Genomic DNA, 23,812 nt, shown 5'->3' with positions numbered 1-23,812 from the left:
TAATACTTATTATAATATTTCTTTAAAAAGAATAATAAAAAAATAAAAATAAAAAATAAATAAATTTTAAAAAAAAAAGTATTATTTCATCCCCACTATATTCTCTCCTCAACCTATCCCTTCTCTTCCTGAAGCCCAAATGAGTAGTATTGTGAAAAGGGGAAACTGTTAAGATGTAATACTTATTATAATATTTCTTTAAAAAGAATAATAAAAAAATAAAAATAAAAAATAAATAAATTTTAAAAAAAAAAGATATATTTCATCCCCACTATATTCTCTCCTCAACCTATCCCTTCTCTTCCTGAAGCCCAAATGAGTAGTATTGTGAAAAGGGGAACTAACTGTTAAGCCTATTTCAATAACTATTTGACTATAACCATATTTTAGGGCAAAAGTTGATATTTTCCTAAATAGATAAAAATTAACAGGACAAAGACTTACTACTAACATCTATTACAAAGTATGTGACCTACATATTAGGCAAGTATTCTCTATTTTTAAACATTTTTATTGTTTAAAATAACACATAAATTAAAAAGTACCAAACCAATTATTGAAAAGCAACACCTATTATAAAGCAAACCACAGTCCAGGTCAAGAAATACAACACTGCCCTGGCTGGGTGGCTCAGTTGGTTGGAGTGTCGTCCCATACACCAAAAGGTTTTGGGTTTGATTCCCAGTCAGGCACATGCCTAGGTTGCGGGTTCAATCCCTAGTTGGGGCACATACGGGAGGCAACCAATTGATATTTCTCCCCCTTCCTCTCTCTAAAATCAATCAAAACATATCCTTGGGTGAGGCTTTTTTTTTTTTTTAAAAAGAAAGAAATACAACACTACCTGCATCTTCAGGGTGTTCCTTTTAAATAGCAACCTCCTCCCCCTCCCTAGCCTCTCACCACAATACTGATTTCTGTGGTAAGCCCTTTTTGCATTTTAATCACTTTAGTTAATAGTAAAAAAGTGAAGCAAATAATTCTGGCTTATTGGATACACTTTTGCATCTATCATGCACATAAATATTTCAGACAAAAGTTTCATTGTCTGGATGACTGTTTCTGTTTCTTACTCCAGTGGCAATGGATCCAACAGACTAACCAGAGTGTTCTCTTGAATGTCAACAAATCTTCATTTGGAACTGGTGTCCGATCAATTCTGGAACATGTCTCTAACAAGTGACATTATGACAATCAGGAATGACTGTATAGCAAAGGGTACCCACATGTAAGCACTGTGAGTCATGAGTCAAATTGTACAAGAGTGTGGTGATACTGGTGAGTAAATAACCAGCAGCCTTCATATCCAGGAACTGAACCAGTGCCAGAAAGCCATCTGGATGGCAAACAGTAACACGAGAAGAATTTTAAATAGCTTACAGCTGTAGAAAAAGCACTATTCCAGACTCTGAACCTTTTAGTTATTTCTGTCTGCTGTCATGTTCAAAATAAGTTATAATATATAAAAATTAACAGAGCATCCCAAAAAGCCGACATTTCTCCCAAGCCATTTCAGGATTACTCCTTTGCATGCTGGTTTAAGTTGGTCTATGCAAGTATTTGTTTGTTTGTTTTATAGCTTTTACTTGGAGACCAATGTTCCTCCTAAGCTATCCAGCCATAAATGACAAATGCTTCTGTGTGTAGTTTTTATTATCCCTTCACTACTGACATAAACTGAAAATTTAACAACAACAAAAAGTAGGGAAAGTTGTCCCTGGTGCCAACTCTTCTTTCACTGCCTATTCTCTCTAGAGGACACAGTAAGTCAAGAGAGGCTGGCTGATAGTGTCATCTCAGTGCTAGTACTTGATTAAGAGAGAAAGGAAGAAAAATTATTAGACTTCAAGTCAATAAATATTTATTAAGAACTCGTGCTGTTTAAGATACCATATCACACCGTAGTTTGGGGAAAGATGGGATTATAAAAATAAAACATGAAGCCCTTTAAAGCCCATCCTGCACCACAGCATTTAGGTCAGCTGAGAAAGACAAGTGGGAAGTACGACTGTTCTGTTTATTTGGATGATGCTCCTTCTTAGACTGCTGGGGGAAATAAAACAGAGAAAGATAGTGAAGGCTTATAGGACCAGTGATAGTATTTTCCACCTCAACCCCCACAGAGCCTCAACCACAAGAGATGAGGATGAAATATTGGGAATTTCAGGAAGAGGTTTGGAAAATAGTGTCTAGGGATCAGGAGACCTGACCTTAAAGGTGAGGTAGCACCACAGTATTGCTGCCATGAAATCCCCCTCATTGCCTAACTGCTCCTGCCGACCACGAGGACCAGTGCACAATAGAATAAGTACTGGGAGTTACATGATTTGGAACAGCAATTTTCAACCTTTTTCATCTCATGGCACACATAAACTAACTACAAAAACTCTGCAAAAAATATATATTTTGCTGATCTGACCCAAAAAATAGGTATAATTTTGAATGATTTAAAAAATACACACACACACACACACACACACACACACACACACATATATTAGTAATTACCTACCCTTTTTGCTCCAAAGTGAATTTTAACAAAATCAGGTGCCTATACTGTTCATAAGAATTTTTAGTATCAAGTATTAGTCAATCACATGCAATTTTATTATGCAATATGACCAATAAGATGCAACTCTATTATATGACCTATACATTTATGGCTCAAAACAGGGCATTCACACTGGTCGGCTATTGTTGTATTGGCTGTTGTCATTTTTTTTAATTTGACAATCCAGGGGAAAAGAGGTCAGTGCTCCTGACTAAATAGGTATCATATGTATTAAAAATTCTTGTAGCATACCCGTTGAAAATCACTGGTTTGGGATATCCTAAATAATAAAAGGCTAATATGCAAATAGACCGAACAGCGGAACAACCGAACAGCGGAACCACCGAACAACCAGTTGCTATGATGTGCGCTGACCACCAGGGAGCGTGCACAGAACATGGTGGGTGTCAGCCGTGGTGGGATGGTGGAGCAGGTGAGTGGGGGTGCCGGACAAAGGCAGGGTGCCAGTCGCTGTCATTGGGGCCAGCCTCTGGTGGTTACTGAAAATTCTTTGCTCCCATGCACCATGGTCCTGCCTGGCACTTGCACCTGCTGCTGGCGCCAGCCCCACTCACACCTGCTGCCAGCACCCAACACTGGCCCCGATCACTCGGCACCGTCAGCAGGTGCGTGTGGCAGCTGCCGGCTCCAATTGCCCCTCAGGGCTTCTCCACCTTCCCCTGCTCCTGAGGGGCGATCGGGGCCAGCAGCCGCCTCTTGCACCCGCTGCCAGCAACATCCCAGCTTGGACCCACTGCTGGCGCCAGAGCCGCTGCTGGCACCCGCTGCCGGCGCCCAGCTCCATTCCTGATCGCTCGCCCGCTGATGGTGCTGGCCCCAATCGTGCGAGCAGGGAGGATGGGCCGAGACCTGCCCCTGTGCCTACCGCAGCCTCGTGGCCCACAGTTCCTTTCAAGGTGCACGAATTCGTGCACTGGGCCCCTAGTACTAGTAATAATTCATCACAGGAGTTCACTATGCCTAGGTTCCCAAAAGATCTGATATCTTCATTTATTTATGCTTCAAATTCAGCTTCTGGATAATGTCCTATATTTAATTTACAACATTTAATATATCACATTATTTAAAAAAACCTCAAATCCATTATTTTTAAAGCAGCATGATTTTTCCTTCTGATGAAAACTTTTAAGACCTACTCTCTTAACAACTTCCAAACATACAAGATAGTATTATTAACTATGGTCACCATGTTGTATAGTATTACATCCCCATGGCTTATTTATAACTCAAAGTTTGTACGTTTTGACCCCTTGCATCCATTTTGCCAACTTCTAACCCCCTACCTCTGGCAACCACCAACTGTTCAACTTTTTGTTTTTTAGTTCAATATACAGTATAAAAATGAAACTTACATTACCCAACTTTGATCTGTCAAACTTCAGTTAAAAAAACAACTATCAAAGTAGTTTCCTTTAAATCATAACTGCTGAAACTTACAGTCCAAATTTATAAATAAACTGATGCAAGCTCTAGTCAGCTTCCTTAATTACATGTTTATAAATATATTTAATAATCTGAAAATATAGACTATTTAAACAGGTTCTTAATTTAGCATTTAAAAACTAACACATTTGCCTACTACTTTGTACAAACACATAACATCAGAATTACATCACCTCACATAATAAGCTTCCATTCATGGTAGAGTTGGTACCCAGGGCCTAGATAAAGCTAAAACTATGAGTAGCCTAGTTGTGATAACAAGGAGCCAATAGTGATGAAAAAGCTTTAGCATCTCATATTCCTTCAAAATTGCATCGAACAAGGTGAGTGGAGACACAATGGAAACACTTTCCTTGTGCCTTTTAAATTTAATCTCTAAGAAAGAAGGGTATGTATTATATTATAAATCTTCTTGAGTATAGATACCTTATTTTATGAGATCTACAAAAATAAAAGATTACCAGGGCCACTGTGAAAGACTGCTTTTCTCCTGCCACAGTATGGAATTGGGGCTCTGCACTTGGCAGACTAGATATTCTAACCTCCTCTAGAAAAAAGCAAAACACCATAACGTAAGTAGTTTATGTATATTAAAAATACAAGCCCTGACTGGTTTGGCTCAGTGGATAGAGCGTCGGCCTGCGGACTGAAAGGTCCCAGGTTCGATTCCAGTCAAGGGCATGTACCTTGGTTGCGGGCACATCCCCAGTAGGGAGTGTGCAGGAGGCAGCTGATCGATGTTTCTCTCTCATCGATGTTTAACTCTCTATCCCTCTCCCTTCCTCTCTGTAAAAAATCAATAAAATATATTTTTAAAAAAATACAAAACTATTATTGCTTAATAACATGTGTGTAAAGGTATGAAAGGCAAGCAAGAATAACAAAAATTCACAAAACTATAATAGTGATGACCTCAGAGAGGGGATATACATGCTCATGGGACTGGAGGCTGAACAGTAAGAAATAGTCATATACTAAGAGTTCTCCAAAGGCATGCTGAAAGGAAATGCCACTTCAGGTGAGGTATTTTAAAAGTTAGTGTGCTGCCTATATCTTCTCTTTTCTTTTCCACTGGTCATAGAGAATGAAAGTCATAAGACAGAAGAAATCACCCAGAAGAGAATCCACCCACCAAAGAGGACAATACACTTTAGACTCTTCCAGGAGTAAAAAATAAACATCTACTGTGTCTGAGTCATTATTTTCAGTCTGCTATAGCAATTTGGACTTCACTAAATTTAGTCAAATACATAGTTTAGATCAGCATTTTCAACTGGTGTGCCGCAAGAATTTTTAAAACATGCAATACCTGACTATTTAGTCAGGGGCACTGACCTCTTTTCTCCTAGATTGTCAAAAGAAAAAAGACCAAAAAAAAAAGACAACAGCCAACACAATAGCTGACCAGTATGAATGCCCTGTTTTAAACCATAAATATGTAAGTCATATAATAGAATGGCATCTTACTGATCACATCGCACAATAAGGTTGTGTCTGATTGGGTAATTCTTGGCACCAGAAATTCTTATATACAAATATAGGCACCTGTTGTGTTGTTGTTTTTTTAAGTCACACTGGAGCAAAAAGGGTAGGTAATTAGTATTATTATATATTTTTGCAAATCAATCAAAATTATACCTATATTATGGCAGATCAGCAAAACAACATTTTTGGTGTGCTGCAGAATTTTAATAATTAGTTTATGTGTGACATGAGATGAAAAAGGTTGAAAATCGCTGGTTTAGGTAGCTGCAAGGCCATGATTAAAACCCCTGTATCGCCCAGCCTTGCTCAGTGGTTAAGCGTTGACCTGTGAACCAGGAAGTCACGGTTTGATTCCTCGTCAGGGCACATACCCAGGTTGTGGGTTTGATCCCCAGGAGGGGGTGTGCAGGAGGCAGCCGATCAATGATCCCCTCTCATCATTGATGTTTCTCTCTCTCTCCCTCTCCCTTTCTCTCTGAAATTAACAGAAATAGATTTGAAAGGAAATTCATTCCTTTAAATGAATGAATGGGGTCTTGGCACCGAGGCCGCAGGTGTGTGTGTGTCCATCTTTATTTTTCCAACGTGAATTCGGAGTGACATGCAAAAATTCACACCAGATAGTTTTCTTTTTAGAAGCATTCAGGATGAGTTTAATTCAGCTTGTGCGTGACCACTGGGTACATATACTTGTCCCTATGGGATTTGTCATTGGATGTTATCTAGACAGAAAGAGTGATGAAAAGCTAACTGCCTTCCGGAACAAGAGTTTGTTATTTAAAAGAGAATTGAGACCCAATGAAGAAGTCACCTGGAAGTAAAGGCTGTGGCTGAATTACAGAATGTTCACATTTTTTAAATTATCAGAAAAATAAAAACACCCAACAATTAAAAAAAAAAAAAGAATTAATGAATGAATGAATAAATAAATAAATAAATAAATAAATCCCACATATCCTCCTCAGTCATATTCAGTCCATTGACTGGTTTACTCTATCACTGTATTTTCCTTATCACCCTTCTTCATCCAAACAGAAAACAGAATCATGAAGAGAAGTGAGGGAACATCATAATGAGAGTACCATTATGACACTAGCAGATCATTCTCTCCTATTTCAACTCAACAGCTTTCGTCCTTTTTTATCACTTGCACAATGCATTTTTTAATTCACTGGCAGAAATGAATATATTGACTACTCTCTGCTCCTAACCAGTCATCTAACTAGAATTACTGTATTTCTCAGAAATAAGTGTAGATGTACAAAGTATGTGAATTTGAGGCAGGTAAAGCCAAGAGTAATTTCCTAGAAAAGCAAAATTTTAGCACAGATTTGAAGAGAAGAAATTCTAGGCAAAAGGAGAAAGAACATATGCCAAGACCTAAAAAGCACACACACACACACACACACAAAAAAAAAACACACAGAAAGGCAGAAAACGGAGAATGGTATTGGAGAGGCTGGCTAGCTCCAGATTCTGGTAGGCCATATAAAAGGTTGCTCTTATTGCAAAAGAACAAGAAGAGATTCAATGAAGATGTCAAACAGGTAAATAAAAATTGATCAAATAATTTTTATAAATTACAGTGAAAAAATTAATATGTAAAGAACAAAATCCCAATAGAAAAATGGACAAAATAATTAAACAGAAACTTCAGAGGAGCCCAAAAAAACCCCAGAAACATATGGGAACAAAAAAGTTCAATGTCATTAGCCAGTCACCAAGGAAATGTAAATTAAAACCATAATGCTATGACATCTCATAGATCACGGCTGGTGGGAGAACAAACCAATCCAACCTCTTGCAAAGAATCTGGCATCAAAAATCCCATTATTAGGTTTATATACTAGGAAAATCCTTATCCAAAAATGTCACACGTACACAAATATTCAATGTGGAATTTTTCATAATACCCAAAAACTAGACATAACCTAAATGTACATTAATAGAATGATCAATATGTTGTATTGAATATTTTATAATATGGAAAATTAACAAAATACAGCTAGACACATCACTACAAATGAACCATACAATGTTAAGAGAAACAAATAATGTGATTTCATTTCTCAAATATAAATACAAAGTTAAATATTGTTCAGAGATATAAATGTAGGTGATAAAGTTATAAAGAAAAGCAAGGAACTAAACAATTCAGCAAAGTGTATCTTTGGGAGGAGGGAAATATGATAGAGGAAGGCACATAAGTTAGCTAAGCTGTTACATACATGTTCTATTTTTTACTCTTCAAATTATAAATTTGAGTTTTCATGTGCTCTTCTGTATATATGCTACATTTCACAACTTTATAAAATGGATTAAGAGCAATAATATGTGGAAAGGCCCTAAACAGCACCTGGCATGGAAAATCCATTTGATGGGAATCCATTTCCATTTTCCTCTGCTTATGACCTCAGCGTAGGTGACAATCAAATTCAAGCTCCAGATTTCTACTGTCACCTGCCAGCACTATTCTCACCTCAGAATCCTGACTATCCTCAGGCCCCTACTGCTTCTCCTTATAACAGCGGTTCTCAACCTGTGGGTCGAGACCCCTTTGGGGGTCAAACGACCCTTTCACAGGGGTCGCCTAAGACCATCGGAAAACACATATATAATTACATATTGTTTACAGTAGCAAAATTACAGTTATGAAGTAGCAATGAAAATAATTTTATGGTTGGGGGTCACGACAACATGAGGAACTGTATTAAAGGGTCGCAGCATTAGGAAGGTTGAGAACCACTGCCTTATAACCTTTACCCCTTCCTTCTCGAAGGGAAGTGACATTAGCACCAACAGCAAGGAGTTGTGATTCTGCTAAACTCTATTTCTGCCACCCTTGCTGATATCTGGATAGTGTGTTCCTGAATGACAGGGACAGGCTTTTTCATCTCTGGGGCTCCACACAGTGCCTGATACAAGTCCTCAGTAACTATTTAAACAGGTAAACAATAGAGCTATATTACTAGTGAAAAATAAGATCAAAGTTTAAAATCAGGCTGGTGCTTACTCATGTTTCCCAGGTCCCTTCATTGTTTTAAAGAAAGCCTCTCTTGACTGCTCAGGAACACCAGAAAGACACATCCAAAACTGCTTTAAAATCTTTGTCCACAAAAAAGGTGGATTTGTACTCATGGCTATATGTAACGAATCTCTATTCACGAACAATTCTTAATATTTTGAGTAAAAATCTAGATCCTTTTTCAAAGTAACATAAATGTTTTTCTATTTAAATTTTAAATATTATAAATGTTATAAACTTAAAATATACTCTGCATTATGCATAAAGCTAGTTAATCCTCCACCTACATAAAACAACAATATTTAATAACATATGTGACTGTTTAGCATGCTCTTATATTGGAAAACTGTATTGAGATCAACAAGGCAGCCATTTATGTTGTCCTTTATATACTACTTCCTCTGTCATGTGACAGTCAAAAGGCTAAATGAGATGCTTGCAGCAAAGAAAACAATTTTGAAAGGTCATGCTACACAGATAGTCAGAATTTCTTTCACAATATCCTTACTGTGTATGGCAGACTATATGACAATCTGACCACAGTTATTTTCTGAGTAAAGCAAAAAGCATGTTATTTATCAAAGGACCAGAAACAGTAGGCACTCAACAATATAATCTTTATGAACATTTTTTCTAACTGCATAAACATCCAATGCAATTAAAGAAAAAGAACCCTGGGGCAAAGAAAGAACTGGAGGAGGAAGAACTGGTAAAAACTGGAAGGCAAGTATAAACCACTCCGTTTATTCATACTGTTCATATAACATGATAAGAAGCTTCAAGCAAACTTTTTTAAATTAAAACACCACTTACCAAGGGAAAACATAATTATACAATATTGAAGACAATGACTATGATTTACTTCAAATTTTCCAAATCTTAATGACAATTACAACAAGGTGCAAAGTTTCAAAAACCTCTCTGCAGGGGCTGTAATCCCACCAACATTTTTTCCCTTAATAACTTTTATTGGTCTATTTTCCAACTGAACAAGGAATGTCTTCCCCACCTGTTACATAAATAATGTGTCAATCAACAGGAAAATAAAATTCCTCCAACTACTTTTAAAATTTCCAATCTCAGAGATTAACACGTATATTCTTTGAGAAAGAAAAAAAAAAACATTTAATCCTTTTATCCAATCATGAGCAATCAATTATTCTATCTAGAAATGAAAACAACCTCTCTCAATATTGCCACTAAGCCTTCCAGTTCTCATATGCTTCTTGACTCTGGTTCTGACTGAGAAAAATAATCTTTGCCTTACATACCTATTTCATCGGCAGCGTTCTCCTGAGGCTATTGAAAGTACTTAGTATATTTCAGTATATTTACACTTGATAGCCAAGTTACACAGACATAGTAACCACAAGTTCCTGGAAATGCATTCTTTTTAAGGCCCAGAATTTTAATTCCTGTCAGGATTTCTCACTAATAGAAGACAACTTTCTTAACCAGTTCTAACTTCATAGTAGAGTATGAGGATTTGGGTTACTTCCAAAACTACTAGAAAACAATATATGATAAACATTCTTTTAAGGAAATATACTGAAAACATTCTACTGCCCAAAAGCAAAGATACACTGTAAACCAAATTCAGGCAAAGGCAACCCTGTGTATTACTGCTGGGAATGTAAAATAATGCAACTGATGTGTAAAAGAGTACAGTGGTTTCTCAAAAATTTAAACATAAAATTACCATATGATCCAGTAATTCCACTTCTGGCTACACACCCAAAAGAACTAAAACCAGAGACTCAAATAGACATTTATACATCCACATACATGGTAGTATTATTAACAATAGCCAAAAGGTGAAAAGTAACCCTTATGTCCATTGATGGATGAACAGATCAACAAAATGTGGCTTATACACACAATGGAGTATGATCCACTTTTAAAAAGAACATTGTGACACATGCTACAACATGGATGAACCTTGAGGACATTATGTTAAGTGAAATAAACCAGCCACAAAAGGATAAATACTGTATGATTCTATTTACATGAGATATCTAGTATAGGCAAATTCACAGAGATAGAAAGTAGAATATTGGATATCTGGAACTAGAGGTGAGAGAGCAATCTCCATGTCCTTGTTTAATGGGTACAGTTTCAGTTTGGGATGATGAAAAAGTTCTGGAGATAAGAGAGTGGTCACGGTTACACAACATTATGAATGTATTAAATAACAGTGAACTGTACTCTTAAAAGTTGTTAAAATGGTCATCATAGCTGAATGGCTCAGTTGGCTGGAGTATCATCCCATACACCAAAAGGTTGTGGGTTCAGTCTCAAGTCAAGGCGCACACAGGAGGCAACCAATCAATTTTCTCTCCCAGGATACCAACCCACCACTGATTATAAACCTAGTAGATAACCTCAAGCCCCAGCTTATTTAAAAAGCAGGATACGAACTATAGTTTTCTTTCTCTTTGCCTAAAAATTCCTTGATTCACCCTCTCTTCCATTTGTCTGCTTTCTAAGCAGAAAGGTTGTACTCTTTGATAAAAGTTAAGCTCTTTGCCCATGTCCTTGATCTCAAAACATCTTACCTCCTCTGGGCAATTAATCGCTCTAATTTTTAAGCTACTCTACATGCTCTAATGCAGTGATGGCAAACCTATGACACGCGTGTCAGAGGTGACACACGAACTCATTTTTTTGGTTGATTTTTCTTTGTTAAATGGCATTTAAATATATAAAATAAATATCAAAAATATAAGTCTTTGTTTTACTATGGTTGCAAATATCAAAAAATTTCTATATGTGACACGGCACCAGAGTTAAGTTAGGGTTTTTCAAAATGCTGACACGCCGAGCTCAAAAGGTTCGCCATCACTAATGAATCATTCCTTTTTACAAAATATACCAAGTGCTAATGCTAAAAATATATTTTCCTATGTGGCTAACTCCTCAAAATGACCACTGTCTCACATCCTGCACAAATTCCTTGAAACACATTCTGTTTTATTCTTCCAGCTGTATATTTTGTAAAACCATTTACTTAAACTCTTAAGACTCATCCTGGTCTACTCAATCTGTTCTCTCAGTTCAATAACCTCTTAATAATTAAATTCAATGGCCCCTTCTAGGGTATTAAAATCCTTAATCTTTCTACAGTATCTCTTCCTTCTGAAGAGCCCCTCCTTAAAACTCTTTATTGTGCTTGAGAGAAAAACACTGCATGATTATGGTTTCCTTCATGCCTTTCTTATTTTTCCTTTACTGATTCTTTTTAACAACAGCCACCCATTATAACAGGCACTTTCTAAAGTTCAGTGTTTCACCTTTTTTTCCTCTGCTCTCTGCTAAGATACTAGAAATATTATCTACTTTCACAGCTTTAACGCTATGTGAATTACTCCTAATTCTGTATCTTCATGCCCTAATTTATCTTTTCCTAAATTTCAATCTCATATATCCACATGTAAGGAGATAATTCTCAAAGTTCTACCTGTACCCCCAAAATACAAATATGTCTAACAGAATTCATCATGTTACAGTCCTACCCTCTGAACCTCTAATACCAATCTTTCCTCACAGTTTCCTTACTTTTCTTTTTCTGTTCATGGTACCATCATACTTCTAACCACTGTAACTCAAAATCTTGGATTCATTTATATGACTTCTTTCTTCCATATTCCCTGCCAAATCTACCTATGAAATCTACCCTGCAAAATGAATTCACAGATCAATGACTTTCACTCCTACTACTCATTCGGTGGTCATTATTTCACTTCTTCAGCATTTATCAATGCTATCATTAACCAATTAACTTCATAGCTATTTGTTAAGCTCCTAACTTGCCTGCTAGACTAAAAGCTCAGACTAGCAGGCAAGATAACAACATCAGGCAGGGAATGTCCATCCTTGTTAATAGAATAATGAGGGTTTTAACAGTATAACCACGTTATTTATCACCCAAATCAGTAGACTTGAGAGTAAAAAATGGCATTAAAAATAGCTGTGTAATTACATAGTATTATGTGTCAATTATATTTCAAAGTTGGAAAAAATAGTTGGGCATTAATTGATCTACAAGAGCCTTAAACCAGGATATATATGATCACACTAACTCTAATTTTAGTTAAATGATTGCTGCATCCTAAGTACATACTACATGATGGTTTAGTAAATGAATTAAGAGCTGAAATATTCACTTTATCACCTCCTTATTCTTTACTCCATTGCTAGCTTACTTTTAGCCACAAACACTGTCCTGAAATGGGCCCTGCTAGAGCCAGCAATGAATGAATGACCTTTTAACTGCCAAATTCAAAACAGTTTCTTTAGTCTTCAATTAACCTCTCTAAAAAGTTTTCAACATTACTAGCCCCTCCTCTCTTTCATGAAGCTCTGTTAACTCTGTGGTAAACTAATCCTAAACTGTCTTAAAACAAGACCTAGTATCCCCCAGCTCCCACCCCAAATAAACTAAAAGATTTAGAATCTAACCAATATTCACAGTTTCCTTTTATATTTTACTTCTGGAAAAATAATGTAAGTAATCAAAGATACAAAATTGAATCCTTACCTGGAAATGGTAGCCCCCATTTCAGTCTTTTAGGAAAACAGATGGCATTATTTATTTTTTTAAATGAAGTTTTCATGGAAGACTTTATCAGATTAGAAGACACACTACAAAAAACAAGTAAAGATAAAAGGTATTAACATTAAATGTGCTAAATTAAAAATAAACAAAATAAATTTTATTGCTTTTATAACATTTAATTACTCTAACTATATTTTTAATATGGGGGAAATATAAAACACACATGAACCACAATATTAAAATTATAGACTGTTAAAACTGGAAGGGGCTTAAGTGGATTTCCTATGCAACTAAATGCTCTCCTCTTTCTTTACCCTTCCTATATAATAAAAGGCTAATATGCAAATAGACCAAACGACAGAACGACTGGTCGCTATGATGCGCACTGACCACCAGGGGACAGATGCTCAATGCAGGAGCTGCCCCCTGGTGGTCAATGCGCTCCCACAAGGGGAGCGCCGCTCAGCCAGAAGCTGGGCTCACGGCTGGGGAACACAGCAGGGGTGGTGGGAGCCTCTCCTGCCTCCATGGCAACACTAAGGACTCCTCGGGGGATGTCTGATTGCCGGCTTACGCCCACTCCCAGCAGGGAATAGGCCTAAGCTGGCAGTCGGACATCCTTAGCCCTGCTGCAGAGGTGTGAGGGCTCCCACCAACACCACTGCACTCGCCAGCCGTGAGCCTGATTCAGGGCTTCTGGCTGAGCGGCACTCCCCCTGTAGGAGCACATCGACCACCAGGGGGCAGCTCCTGCATTGAGCATCTGCCCCCTGGTGGTCAGAGCGCGCCAGTCGTTCTGACGTTCAGTTGATTTGCATATTAGCCTTTTATTATATAGGATGTGTATTGATTTCAGAGAGGAAGGGAGAATGAGAGAGGATAGAAACATCAACGATGTGAGAGAATCATTGATTGGCCACCTCCTGCATGGCCCCTACTGGGGATCGAGCCTGCAACTTGGGCATGTGCCCTGACCAGAAATCGAACTGTGACCTCCTAGTTCATAGGCTGATGCTCAACCACTGAGTCACACCAGCTGGGCTGCTTTTTCATTCTAATTTTTATTTTTATTGATTTATATAGCTGACAATGGTTAATAAAATTATATAGGTTTCAAGTGTACAATTCTATAATACATGATCTGTATATTACATTGTGTGTTCACCACACAAAGTTATTACTTTTTGAAAAACAACTGTCACATATGTATATATTTCTAAATTACATTTTATTTTCTTGTGTCCCCTGCTCCTTTTTCAGCTTGATAAATTGGTGTGCTATGAAGTCTTCAAAGACTTGAATTTTTTTCCACTCAATTTTTTTCTGAGTTTTATTCATATTACATTTTCATTGCTCTATAGTATTTTATTATATAAATATGCCACAATGTATTTAACCATTCTGTTGAAAGACATTTGGATGGCTTATAGTTTTTTGCTTTTATCAACATTATTATACAAACAAGAATTTCTTTAGGGCATGCTTTAAACATAGATGTGAAATTGGAGGGTTATAAGACATGCAAATTCCCAACTTTACCAAAAATGTCAAAATATCTTCCAATTGTATCACTTTACCAATGTACCAGCAGTGTATGAATCAATAACATATCCTCTCCAAATACTTGGTAAAGTTCGATTTCTTAATTGGTGGCATTATAGAACATATAAAATGGGATAGCACTATGATTTCAGCTATATTTGCTTGATTAGGTTGAAGACCTTTTCACATGTTTATTAATTATCTATGTTCCTTTCCACATTCGTTTGTTCACGGATTTTGGCCATTATTATTGAGATATCTTTTTCTTATTATTAGGGGGCTTTACATATTCAGGATGAGTACTGACTAAATAACTTGCAGAGCCCAAAGTAAAAATAAATTAAAAATTTTAAGACAGTGACAGCATAGCATTAAAATAACATGGGGTTCACTAACCAGTTTGGCTCAGTGGATAGAGTGTCAGCCTGTGGACAAAAAGGTCCCAGGTTCGATTCCAGTCAAGGGCATGTACCTTGGTTGCGGGCACATCCCCAGTAGGAGGTGTGCAGGAGGCAGGTGATCGATGTTTCTCTATCATCGATGTTTCTAACTCTCTATCCCTCTCCCTTCCTCTCTGTAAAAAATCAATAAAATATATTTTTAAAAAATTACATGGGGTTCTGTGTGACTGCACAGATTGCACATCTATAACACAGCCCTGTTCAGGAACCTAATTCTCTATTATATATAGTATTTTCTTTCCCAAGTTTGTGGTTTATCTTTTCATTGCATTTATGGTGTCATTAGATGAACATTAATTTTAATGTGATAAAAAATATCATTTTTTTAGTTGACTCTTCTGTCTTGTTGAGAAGATCTTACAGTCTTCATAAAGTTTTATGGCTTTGCCTTTCAATTTGAGCTCTAAACCATGGATGTTTTCTAAGGATCAAGTTCACAGCCTTCTCCTCTCAGCTGTTATGTCCCATTCTCCACTGATGACATTTTATAGGACTTTGTAACCTTTATAATAGCATCCTAATCAATATCATTTAATTCATTTCTGGGCAAGCTCACTCAACTTGGATTAGAGTTTGTACTACACACCAAGTTTGGAATTATTTACATTTGTCAGTAGTACTCCAAGTCAGGAATTTTATGAAAGAAGTTCAAGCATTTGGTTAGAACAGTTTACATTTAAAAGAAGGGAGAGAACACTGAAAAATCTTCAAGTTTCATGAAAATTGGTAGGAATCAAAAAAGAGAGCATAACTGTTGCTATTAAGGTTGAAAATCTTTCATATTGTACCTTCAAAAGAAAATTCAGCTAGGAAGCAAGTAATTTAATTCTAGTCTTGGTGTCTGTTTTTGAAATAGGATCGATAATTCTCTTTTTAAAGTGAGAGAAAGATTATAAAATAAATTTTAGAATGATGTCAAAACGATATCAAATTGCTCAGATTTCTCAAAAGTAAGGAAATCAGTAAACTCAGTAAGGGAGGCTATGTGTGTGGGGGCAGGGATATGTGGGAACTCTGTACTTCCTGCTTAATTTTGCTGTGAACCTAAAACTGCTCTCTAAAAAATAATGTCTATTTAAAAGGGGAGGAAAAAAAAGATTTGACACAATATCAGCTAATACTGAATGTAAGTATATTGCTTACTGTTCTTAGTCCACAAAATTACTCTGATTTCATCACAGAATTCAACAAATAATTTATTCTTAAAGTTCCTGACAATTCTTTAGGTATAAACAATGTTATCAATGACCTTACATATGAAGATCCACTCACACAATTTCATTGTGGGGGAAAAAAAGAAACAATATACTAGATGGAAAAAGTTCTAGACAAACAATAAATATCCAATATAGCCAATTATCATAGGGGAAAATGGGCAATCTCATTAGTACTCCAGAAAATAAGTATTAAAATCCCAATAATACCACTTTGTACCCACCAAAATAGGTAAAAATTAAAGAAAATAGCAATACCCAGGCTTGCTGAGTATGTGGAGCAATGGAAATTCATATGCCTTATGACACAGGAATTCCACACCGGATATAATATTTTTATATTAGTTTCAGGTATACAGCGCAGTGGTTAGAAATTTATATAATTTAGGAAGTAACTGCCCCAGTAAGTCCAGTACCTACCTGGTACCATACTGAGTTATTACAAGACTAGAAGGCCAATGCAGGAATTTGTGCAAAGGTCGGGTCCACCCTGACCGGGCCAAAAAACAGACCACTTCGATACCTTGCTTAAAACCTTCCAAAAGCTTTCCAGTGTAACCAGACCTGATGTGCAACTAGGACCTATAAGGACCCTATATGATTTGGTATCTGTCTACCTATGACCTCATCTTCCACTCTCTTCCTCATTCACTACTCTCTAGCCATACTGGTTTTACTATCCCGTTGTTACATACTTTGTTCCTATCTTAGGGCTTTTGTACTCACTGTTCTTGCAGTTTGGAATGTTCTGCCCCAGGTCATCCACCACCTTCTAACATTCAAGTCTCAACTCAAAAGTTACCTCTTTTAAGAGAGTTTTGGTGTATCATCACAATTAAGATAGTAACCTGGTACTTTCAACAATATAGATAAATTTTAAAAATTAAATACATTTTAAAAATAAAATAAAAATTTCTTTCAAGATAGTAGCCTGGGTCAGTCTTGTGAACAAAAAAAGAGTACTACAGATAGTAATCTCGCAGAGTGACCTAATCATAAATTCCTAACTGGGCAAGTCATGGTGGATAGTCACATGCCAGGCACATGACTTCTTTTTTTAAAAATATGGTTTGTTTGTTTGTTATTGATTTCAGAGAGAAGGGAGAGGGAGAGACAGAAACATCAATGATGAGAGAGAATCATTAATTGACTGTCCCCTACACGCCCTCACCAGGATCAAGCCTACAACCCAGGTATGTTGCCCTGACCTGGAATCGAACAGCAACTTCCTGGTTCATGGGTAGTCGCTCAATCACTGGGCCACATCAGCCTGGGCCATATAACTTCTTTAGTAAAAGGTTTATCTTTGCTTTAAGCAAGCCTGGTCCATTATTTCTGTGCATCTAGCTCAAAGGGTGGGAAACCTTTTTTCTGCCAAAGGCCATTTGACTATTTATAATATCATTCACTTAATATGATTCACTTAATATAAATTTATGTTGCTTTGAAAAACAGCTTCTAGATTTATTGAATTTCGAGTCCAGCCTGCGGTTGCCTTGGCAGGGCCAGACCAAATGATTTTGCAGGACTTATACAGCCCACAGACCAGACATAACCCACCCCTCATATAGGTTAACACATCTTTGAAATGCCTCTTTTATGCCCTAACTGGTTTGGCTCAGTGGATAGAGCATTGGCCTGCAGACTCAGGGTTCCAGGTTTGATTCCAGTCAAGGGCATGTACCTTGGCTAAGGGAACATACCCAGTAGGGAGTGTGCAGGAGGCAGTGGATCGATGTTTAGAAACATTGATGTTCCTAACTCTCTATCCCGCTCCCTTCCTCTCTGTAAAAAATCAATAAAATATATTAAAATGAAATGCCTCTTTTCAGACCCCATAGGAGCCACCCTCAAGAGAGCACATAATCATGTTAACTATCCTGTAATCCAATCTCTACCTTGCTTTCTCCTACTTTCATGTAATCTTCCTTCCTTCCCTCCTTAATTTCAAATGCCTAAAAAAAGCTGCAAGAAGCAGTTTTCTCAGTCTGTTGAGATCTTTCTTAGTTCTAGGAGTATCCCCTGTCTGACTCAAAGAAATTTTTATAAAAATTCTCTACAGGCTTGGAAGTTCTTATGTCGACATTCTCTATCACTATATCACCTTCATAAAACTTATCAGTACTTACAATTCTCATTTATTATTTACGTTTGTTTTTCCACAGGCAAAAAGAGAAAGTCTTGGTGGATAGCTTTTAATCCACAGACCTTTATCTTTTTCAAAACCTTTTTTATAAGTCTAAAATTATCTATCTTTCTATATAAAAGGCTAAGTGTCCTTCCTTCCCTCCGACAGGTAGCTATGGCGCGCACTGACCACCAAGGGGCAAACACTCAACACAGGAACTGCCATGATGCGCACTGACCATCCTATCTAATAATAGACAAACATGGTAATTAACCGTACCTCCGACACGCTTCCCATTGGCTAATCAGGGCGATATGCAAATTAACTGCCAACCAAGATGGCGGCCGGCAGCCAGGCAGCTGAAGCGAACAGGAGGCTTGCTTGCTCCAGTGACGGAGGAAGTCAAGGTTCCCTGCCTGCCGCCGCCCAGCTCTGAGCTGCACTCTAAGCAACTATGTTGCAATTATAGAAGCTAAACAAAGCCCAGATACCTGCTTTCAGCAGCCGAGGTCTCAGAGCTGGAGCCGAGCCTCAGAGCTAAAGCCGGCTCTCAGCTCCAGTGACAGCCATAGAAGGTAACTAAATCCCAGAATAAAAAAAAAGAAAGAAAAAAAGGAGAGGTTGGGAGCTTCAGTCCCCCGCCAGCCTGAAAACGGCCCTCAGCCCCTCACCCAGACTGGCCAGGCACCCCAGTGGGGACCCCCACCCTGAAGGGGGTGTGACCAGCTGCAAACAGTCATCATCCCCTCATCCAGGCTGGCCAGGCATCCAAGCGGGACCCCCACCCTGATCCGGGACACCCTTCAGGGCAAACCAGCCGGCCCCCACCCGTGCACCAGGCCTCTATCCTATATAGTAACAGAGTAATATGCAAACTGACCCTAACAGCAGAAGGACTGGGAATGACTGGTCACTATGACATACACTGACCACCAGGGGGCAGACGCTCAATGCAGGAGCTGCCCTCTGGTGGTCAGGGCGCTCTCACATGGGAGGCGCTCTGCTCAGCCACAAGCCAGGCTGACGGGTGCCAGTACAGCAGTGGTGGTGGGAGCCTCTCCTGCCTCCTCAGGAGTGCTAAGGATGTCCGACTGCAGTTTAGGCCTGCTCCCCGCTGGCAAGTGGACATCCCCCGAGGGCTGCCGGGCTGCCAGAGGGATGTCTGATTGCCATCTTAGGCCCAATCTCTAAGCCAGCGGGCCTAAGCCAGCAGGTGGTCATCCCCTGAGGGGTCCCAGACTGCGAGAGGGCACAGGCTGGGCTGAGGGATACGCCCCCCCCAGTGCACAAATTTTTGTGCACCGGGCCTCTAGTCTCTAATAAAAGTGTAATATGCTAATTAGACAGGAGGTCCTTCCGGACGTCCTTCTAGACGACCTTCCAGATGAAGCAGTGGGGGCCAAGGCAGAGGCAGCCGCTGTGGCGGCAGGGGCTGAGGCAGCCACCGCAGCAGCGGGGGCCGAGCCCCTTGCACAAATTTCGTGCATCGGGCCTCTAGTTTAAAAATAAACAGCACCACGGACCTAGCACCACGGACTAGGCACCGACAAACCACAGACCTGGCACTGACAAACCAACACTCGGCTTCCCCCAAGTGGAACACAGGCCCCGCCACCACCCCGAAGTGACAGCCCACCAAATTGCAGCCAACGCTGCTGAGAACCCATGGCGCAAAATGCAGCCCACAGCCCAGCCCAGCCCAGAACCGGTGACTATGAGAGCTGAGTAATGATGTCACATAGTAACACCAGGCTTCCCCTCCCTAGAGACTAGCCTCCTTGGAGTTTTTTCAGCCCAGGAACACGACTTGCTATATAGCAGGTGCAAAACATTTTACACTTTAACCAAATGTCTGTGAAGTGTTTTCCCGTACTGCTGCAGTTAAATATTTTACCCTTTGTTCTCCCTGCATGATCTACAATAATAATCTGCTTTGTGTTGATATTTACTGCTGTGTTGCTGACAATTACCTGAAAGAGAAGTTGGGGTGCTTCACTGGGCTGAAAAAAGTTTAGCTAAATCAGAAAGCAGGTCTAATTAAGCAACTTTATCTATATACAGGCAGTCCTCGGGTTACGTAGGACTTGACTTAGGTCGTTCCATGGTTATGTCGCCATCTCCCATTTACAGTATTTAAAAAAAAAAAAAAAAAGTTCCATCATTTCCATGTATGTACATATGTGCTTTGTTTTTTATTATTTATTTACCACAAATAAAGGTCAGGAATTGTTATCTATATATTAAAAAAAAGTTCTGTCATTTCGACGTATGTACATATGTGCTTTATGTTTTTTATTATTTATTTACCACAAATAAAGGTCAGGAATTGTTATCTTTCCTTTAAATTTTTTTTACTGTTTCACTTCATTACTGCTGTGTATGTGCTCCATGTGAGTGACGTAGGTGCTTATGTAGGTGGGATCAGACTTATGGCGAAAATCACGTTGTGTCGCACCATAGGAACGGATCTCCGATGTAACCCGAGGACTGCCTGTATACAAAAGGCTAAGTTGACTCAGGCATGTGCGATACATATAAAGCTCTCGCTGGCGCCAATTGCACATGTGTGTTTCGATCTATCACTGTCGATCGTGAATTTGGTTGACACTTCTATTATAGAGAAAGGGTGAATAGCAATATTAAAATATTTCTTCTAATTAATTTTCGTTCAATGTGCACAAATCTGTGCACCGGGACACTAGTTTCAAATAATTCTCCATGGAACTGCCTATTCTGGACATTTTATATAAATGGAATCATATAATACATCATCTTTTGTGACTAGCCTCTTTCACTTAGCATAATATTTTCAAGGATCACCCTTGCATAATGTAGCATATATAAAAATTGTATCCATTTTTAAGGCTGAATACTATTCCATTGTATGGATAAACTGCATTTTATTTATCCATTCACAAGTTGATGGGCATTTGTGATGTTTCCACTTTTGAGCTATTATAAATAATGCTGCTTTGAACATTCATGTAAAGTCTTTTTGTATGGACATGTGTTTCAATTCTCTTGGGTATATACCCAGGAGTGAAATTGCTGGGTCATATAGTAACTCTATTTTTAACCTTTTGAGGAACTGACGGACTGCTTTTCCAAAGTGGCTATGCTATTTTACAATCTAACTAGCAATATATGAAAGTTCCAACTCCACATGCAACACTTCTTATTCTCCACCTTTTGGTTATAGTCATGCTAGTGGTATGAATTGGTATCGCATTATGGTTTTGATTTGCATTTCCCTAATGACTAATGATGCTGAGCAATTGATCATATGTTTATTAGCCATTTGTATGTCTTCCTTGGAAAATGTTTAAACATGTTGCCAATTTTTAAGTTGGATTATTTACATTTTTATTATTGACTTGTAAATGTTCTTTATATATATGCCTTATTTGATTTATACTTTACTAATATTTTCTCATTGGCCCTTTATTTGAATGTTAGGGTCTGCATTTACCTATCACTTCACCGTAAGGTTCAGAATAAGATTTTTGTTAGTATTAACTTATAACCACAATCAGCACATTAAAAACACTATACAAGAATTTGGCATTACTGACAAGTGGTTACTTGAAATCTACATTTTACAGTAAGTAAAATAACTTCACTTACATAGTATGAGGACTTGAAGTCACAGATTACTCATACGTTGTCAATGCTAAAATAGGGTACAGAATTCCCTTTGATATACAAAATGTTGGCTGCCAATTTACCAAATCACAAAAAATCATAAACACAACCTTCTAATCTCTTTATATATAAAAACATTTATATAGTAAAATAGATACCAAAAGTACTTCCTACGGGTAGAAATAACACATTTTAGAATCTCATTTCTGAGTACAGGAACTGGAACAAACTTCTCAGTCTGGCATACAAGGCCTGTGTGATCCACCTCTTCCTGCCCATCTTCTGAAACTCCCTCCCACGTTACATTCCAGCAGGCAGTTATGTGTACACCTGTGATTAAGCCCTGGTATCATCTCATACAGGAATATTTCCTTGACTACCTCTCCACTGAAGACTAGTTTGGAAATTTCTATTCAAGTGGTTCTCAAACTTTTTGGTTTCAGGATCCATTTCCACTTTTTTTTTAAAATATATTTTTTATTTATTTCAGAGATGAAGGGAGAGGGGAGAGAAAGATAGAAACATCAATGATGAGAATCACTGATCAGCTGCCTCCTGCATGTCCCTACTAGGGATTGAGCCCGCAAGCCAGGCACATGCCCTTGACCAGAATCAAACCTGGGACCCTTCCATCCGTAGGCCGGTGCTCTATCCATTGAGCCAAACCTGCTAGGGCCCTGTACACTCTTATAAAATGGTAAATAGAGGGACATGTTCACACACCCTATTAACATAAAAGTATATGTGAATGAACCAGATTTTCCCATGGCCAATTCTTTAGCTAACAGAAATGTATAAAAAAGAATATTATGATAAATTGATAGCAATGCCAAAAGTAGAATAAAGGATACATTCAGACCTGGCTTAACCACGCTAGATTAGACCTTTTCAAAGTTCAGCCCTGAGGCAACAAGGAAAGCAGATCCTAAAAAACATCTTAGACTGTAAACAAACACCCACAGCTCCAGTCTTCTGACTAAATAAAAGTATCCACCTCTGCAACAAGACAATTACACCACTGTTTGAAAAAATGGCAGGACGGGGAAGAGGGAGTGTTGGTGTCAAGGTAGGGAGAGTACCAGTGACTGATAACTAGAATCAAACAGGTATTCTCAGCTTATGAATTTCTTGAATGTTGTCAATTGTATTAGAATATTTTTTAAAAAGGTCCTAGTTTTATTCGCCTTGTTTTTCAAGTCAATACATCCTTTTCTTTCTTTTTTTTTAATATTTTTATTTTTATTGATTTCAGAGAGGAAGGGAGAGGGAGAGAGAGAGATAGAAACATCAATGATGAGAGAGAATAATTAATTGGTTGACTCCTAAATACCCCCTACTGGGGATCGAGCCTGCAACCCAGGCATGTGCCCTTGACTGGAATCAAACCCGGGACGCTTCAGTCCGCAGGCTGACGCTCTATCCACTGAGCCAAACCAGCCAGGGCAACCTCCTTTTATTTCTATAAATGAACAACACCCTCCCAATCCAATTAAATACCAATATAACATTATTGAAAATAGGACACGTTTGTCTCTCTCACTTATACCTAGTCCAGTACCTTGAAGTTCAACCAATATGTCTCCTTTGTTCATTAACTGGGTATTTATTTACTTTTTAAATATATTTTTATTGATTTCAGAGAGGAAGGGAGAGGGGGAGAGAGATAGAAACATCAATGATGAAAGATCACTGATCGTCGGCTGCCTCCTACATGCCCCTCACTGGGGATCGAGCCTGAAATCCGG

The 23,812-nt window shown here is 38.2% G+C and overlaps 1 protein-coding gene across 4 annotated transcripts in view; it reads right to left on the bottom strand.

Annotated features, from left to right (window-relative positions):
- PIK3CB (phosphatidylinositol-4,5-bisphosphate 3-kinase, catalytic subunit beta) overlaps positions 1 to 19,370 on the bottom strand; it is a 110,334-nt gene extending 90,964 nt beyond the window's left edge. For 2 of the 4 annotated variants that reach the window (XM_005863521.2, XM_005863522.2), the window contains exons 1-2: positions 18,615 to 18,652; positions 13,063 to 13,166 (exon numbers count right to left, since the gene is read on the bottom strand). The gene's annotated coding sequence lies outside the window, so the exon portion shown is untranslated. Of the gene's footprint in view, positions 1 to 13,062; positions 13,167 to 13,814; positions 13,827 to 18,614; positions 18,653 to 19,355 lie in introns of those variants that run through there. The other 2 variants (XM_014537480.1, XM_014537481.1) reach the window with 2 other exon arrangements.
- Between the last annotated feature and the right edge of the window lie 4,442 nt (positions 19,371 to 23,812).

The sequence above is a fragment of the Myotis brandtii genome, unplaced genomic scaffold (assembly GCF_000412655.1).
Source record: "Myotis brandtii unplaced genomic scaffold, ASM41265v1 scaffold18, whole genome shotgun sequence".
Taxonomy (NCBI): Eukaryota; Metazoa; Chordata; class Mammalia; order Chiroptera; family Vespertilionidae; genus Myotis; species Myotis brandtii.
Note: the sequence above shows the minus strand (reverse complement) of the source record. Positions and strands in the feature narration are given on the sequence as shown.